General features: G+C 42.4%; 1 protein-coding gene across 5 annotated transcripts in view; it reads left to right on the top strand.

Moving 5' to 3' along the window:
* The first annotated feature begins 3,947 nt into the window (after window positions 1-3,947).
* Window positions 3,948-4,614, top strand: part of PIK3CG (phosphatidylinositol-4,5-bisphosphate 3-kinase catalytic subunit gamma) — a 32,810-nt gene continuing 32,143 nt past the window's right edge. For all 5 annotated transcript variants that reach the window (XM_041474628.1, XM_041474630.1, XM_041474629.1 and 2 more), the window contains exon 1: window positions 3,948-4,536. The gene's annotated coding sequence lies outside the window, so the exon portion shown is untranslated. The remainder of the gene's footprint in view (window positions 4,537-4,614) is intronic.

Here is a 4,614-nt window from a genome sequence, read left to right as displayed (position 1 = left end):
GCAAATTTTCAAAGATTAAGAGCAATAAATATCAAGACAGAAGGATAGCACAGCAACACAGTTCAGAGAACTTGTCTAGAGAAACCTCATAATGTATCAGCAAATTAGACTCATTATTTTCTGTGTCAGAAACTTTCCGAGACTGAGGAATTCTTGTCCGTACGTTATACTAAAGAGCACTTAATATAATGCTATCAGACTAGAGGCCTTGTTGGTATTGAGAACTCCTTTTCTTTATTTTTCTATTTCTGACCTCTTTCATTTCCTCTGTCATGTCCCAACACCAGAAGATGATGCAATATTGCATCACCACCTAATACTGAGACCTTCCTCTGTCAGCAGCCATAAAAACTTGTGGGTTTCTCCACCCCCTAAGAATAACCAGTGATCTTGAAGATCTGTTTACACACACTCTGTTACCACAATGACTGCATCTCTGACAAACTCATACACGTGTGAACAGACAAAAAAAAAAAAAAAAAAAAAAAAAAGCATTCAGGCCAGTAAGAGGTATTATGTGAGTTTTACATCTCAGCTGAAGTGTGTATGCATGTGGTACAGAGGAAACAGCTTGCACTCCCACCTCTGTGCTTTAAATACCTTTTCTGAAGTATAACAGCCTAAATCAGTAGAATGGGAGACAAAGTCTTCAGCAGATGTATCTCAGAAGGCTTCTGAACCTGCTGTTTCCTGTTTGCAAGTTTAAGGTGTTTGAAGTGAGGGATTTTGTGTAAAATCTCAATCACCAGGAGCACCAATCTATTAGGAGGAAAAGAAAGAGTGGGTATTTCTTGGAGGAGATGGGAAAAAGATAGCAAAGACTGGTCTTTTCCTTGTTAGAGGTTTCCTGACTCTGCTCTGCCTACAGAGGTTCACAGCAATAATTTCTAGATCAGGCCACAAGGCTTCTTTCATGCCCAGCAGATCTTAAAAGATTCCCCTAGACCAAGCTTCTAGCTGGGAACCAAGCTCACGTAGGAGACATCTCAGTGAGGACTTCACTGCCTACAGAGGGGTGCCCAGCCTTAATTTGCTCTTCTGGATCCCCCTATTTCTCCAAAGCATTCTCCTGCTTCCCCAAGCAATGTCCCAAAACCAGCATCAGTAGAGCTGCCTTTCCCATGACATAAAGCTGTGAATGGAGGACAGATCTGCAGGCAACACTTATCTGTCACTTACACCCCTTTCACAAGCAGCTACCATACCTAGAATATGATGCAAAAGCCAAACTAAAATTCAGCTCACTCCTCCTCTGCTTGTTGGCAAGTTATAGCAAGAAGAAAAGCTTATTTTTGATACCAAAGTTACCATGTGATTGTGAATATGGACACATCAATGACAATGATGTTAATACAACTGATCACATATTTACATGATCAGTTTTCTCAGCAGAGCTGTGAAATAAAGGGATTCTGTCAATTTATTTTAAATCTTCCCCTGAATGCATCACAAAGAGTTTACAACACAATTAGAAAATTCCAGCTTATAAATTCTCCAAGAAAGGAGAAGGCTACCTATCATTCCATCAGGATGGACAATGTATCATATGATGGGGTTTTTCCATTTTCTTTACATAGGGAAGCAATTACAAAACTGAACATAGCTATTGCTGTATTTAGGCAAGTAGGCTTTGACTTTGTTGTTACAAGACCTACAAAGCTTCTGCATTTAATTTTTGTCCTCTACTGGCAATATAGAAAATAAAAACCAACTTGAAGTATTAGATACTATTTCCTAAATTGCAATGAACCCAGTTTGTCAATGATAACAGAACATTTACATCCAACATATGTCAGTATATAAAGTTGTTGCTGAGCATTTAATGTGGCTGTTATTCTTTATCGCTCTTTCTCCACTAAATGACATAAAAACTGATGTTTGACTGTGCAGAGGATACAAAAGATACCATCTTACATTTTTTCAACCTCCAAAACTTCCATTTAAAATCATGACAGCAATTTCTTGTCATATTTTTATTACAGCTGGTAGATAAAGGAAATAATTGCATTTTGACTGCACCCTACAAGATTATATTAGCAAAATGATTGCGTCTTTGCATGACTAATTTTGATTAAATCAGCTTCATTTAAATATCAAATTGCGTTCTTCACCTTTCTTCATTAAGCTATGGTATTCCTGACTGTTTTAAAGTTCTGGTTTTGATATGGTAAAATATGCATTTCACTTTAATGTGCAGGCTGTTCTTGACTAAAAAAAACAGCCAACAAACCAAATGATAATTTATGGGAAAGGTTTTAAGTCACATTTAGAAATGAACAGGAATAAAATAATGTTAAAATGTGTACTTCTAAAGAATATACAACATATAAGGAGAGCATCCTCGCCTACAGGAAAGTTTGTATTACTTGATTTGCCAGAAAAAGCAATAAAGAAAATAAACGGTACATAGATTAGCTGAAGATTAACTGCTAAAATGTAATATTTTATTAACATACTAAATCCTGAAGAGAGCAAGATTTTCAGTTTACCAACCTTTCTCAAATATAATAAGTACAATAATTTATTCTTTCATTGCAAATAACACTACATTGACTTATAGCTATTTTAAAAATGTTATACAATTCTGGCTGAAATCAACATGAAACGTGTCATTTGCTCTGGCTGTAAATTATCCCCTCTATAATTGTCTTTTGACAAATGACAGTCTTTTTATTCAGCTGCCCAAATCTCCATATGTTTGTGCATCCCCAAATAAAGTCCACGGATTTTGACAGGACTAGTCGCCAAACTGGCTACACTTGTGTTCCTGGAGTGATCCATCTGGGGATCCAGCCAAAAACAACAAAAAAAGACTTCCTATTTTGATAAGGCTTCTAAATGTCTTTTAAAGCATTCAGTAATGCTGTGCAAAACTGAACTGCTTCGACAGATATTATCCATTGTACCAGGCAAAACCAAGCATGAAGTGAGTCTTCCCTGTGTTTCCCCTATGCTGCACACACATCACATGGAAGCTGTTGAAGGTTTTTGCTTTGCTTTCACGTAAAAGGGAACTTGAGGCCAGTACAGTTATTATGATTCCTTACAGACACAGCTCATTGTAATGTATATTCATTTTGAAACAGAAGTTTCTCTTTTCTGCTTCAGACTGGTATGATTCTTAACATCACACACATGATTTTTTTAGTCAAAAGAATCCATCCATGCTATAACAACAATTATCCAACTTTTTATAATAGCATATGTACGTGTAACATACTAGTAATTTCCTTCTGATACTGTCTTTCTATGGAAGTTAAGAATGTGTATCTAGAAAAATCATAATAATTTTTAAAGTCTTTGTGGAATGTTCCCTGAAGATGTAACCTTATGTCAGCACAGCTTTCAGGGCAAGTGTGTGTACTCTGTGCCATCCACAGTTCACCTGTGAATCTCATTGCAAGATCTGGGTCAAAAAAATGTTTCAACATAATCATGGAAAGAGTTTTGCTGTTCACTCTGAACAAGAGCTGTGGAGACAGAAACACTTAGCTCCATTCAGAACCAAACAGACAGCAGCCTGAATGGGGAAAGAGTGGTGACGGGGAGTTGTTTGTTTGTTTGTTTGAATTGAATGTGAATGGTTATGCCTGAGCTGCAGTTGGAGTCTGGCACTGATGAATTAATCCTCCTGCTGTGGGCAGCCTTGGCAAGGCCTTAGTTGGAATACTACTATGTCCAGTTTTGAGCAGTGCTTTCCAAAAACAAAGTGGCCCAATTGGCAAGAACCCGGAGGCGAGCTACAGGAATCACAGGAGGTCTAAGGAACATGACCTAAAAAGGGAGATCAAGGACTGCCCGTCTGGAGGTGGAAAAATAGTAGAAAAACAGTTAACACAGCAAATTCAAACAAGAAAGTAGCTGGAGGAGAGGGAGGAAGAAAACCCCCAAACTGAATAAGAGGAATAAGAAAAGCAAGATGCTCAGTCTGTAGGAGAAGAATTTTAATCAGACAGCATGAAAACCTTTGTTACGCAAAAGACCACCGCGCTGGAGTAGGTTGCCATCTCCAGGGGTTTTTAAGGGCAGTTTAGACGAACTAATTTGTCCCTGCCCTGAGGTGTGGGGCTGAAGGAGCTGTCAGGGCTGGCCGGGCAGGCGGGGGTCGCTGCAGGAGCACCATGGGCAAGGCGGCTGTGGGGCCCTGGGCCAGGAGCACCTCAGGAAGCTGCGCCCAGGGAGGTTTTGCTGCCGGAGCTGACACCAGGACACGTCCCGTGTGCCTTGTGCTGCCGACTAAGCCTCAGCGCGGCGGTAGTGCTTTCACCCCACCAGAGGGTCTGTGCGCGCTCCGGCCGATGCGGCCGGGCCGGGGCCGGGGCCGGGTGCCCGAGGCCGCCGCGGGGCGGGGAGGCCCCGCTGCCGGTTCCCTTTCTGCCCGGCGTGTGATTGGCGGCGGCTCCGGAGCTGCCTCTGCCGCCGGCTATGGAGCCTCCCCACCAGCCCCCGGCCCGCGCCGCTTCCTGCTGAGGGAAACACCTGTTCGGAGCCGGAGCCGGAGCCGGAGCCGGGGCCGGTGCCGGGGCGGCCGCTGCGGTGAGTAGCTCTGTGCCGGGGGCAGCGGGGGTCGCGGCGGATCCCGCCCCGGGCCGGCGCCGCCCGAGGCCCGGGCTC

This window comes from Pyrgilauda ruficollis, unplaced genomic scaffold (genome assembly GCF_017590135.1).
Source record: "Pyrgilauda ruficollis isolate IOZ18807 unplaced genomic scaffold, ASM1759013v1 scaffold33, whole genome shotgun sequence".
Taxonomy (NCBI): Eukaryota; Metazoa; Chordata; class Aves; order Passeriformes; family Passeridae; genus Pyrgilauda; species Pyrgilauda ruficollis.
Note: the sequence above shows the minus strand (reverse complement) of the source record. Positions and strands in the feature narration are given on the sequence as shown.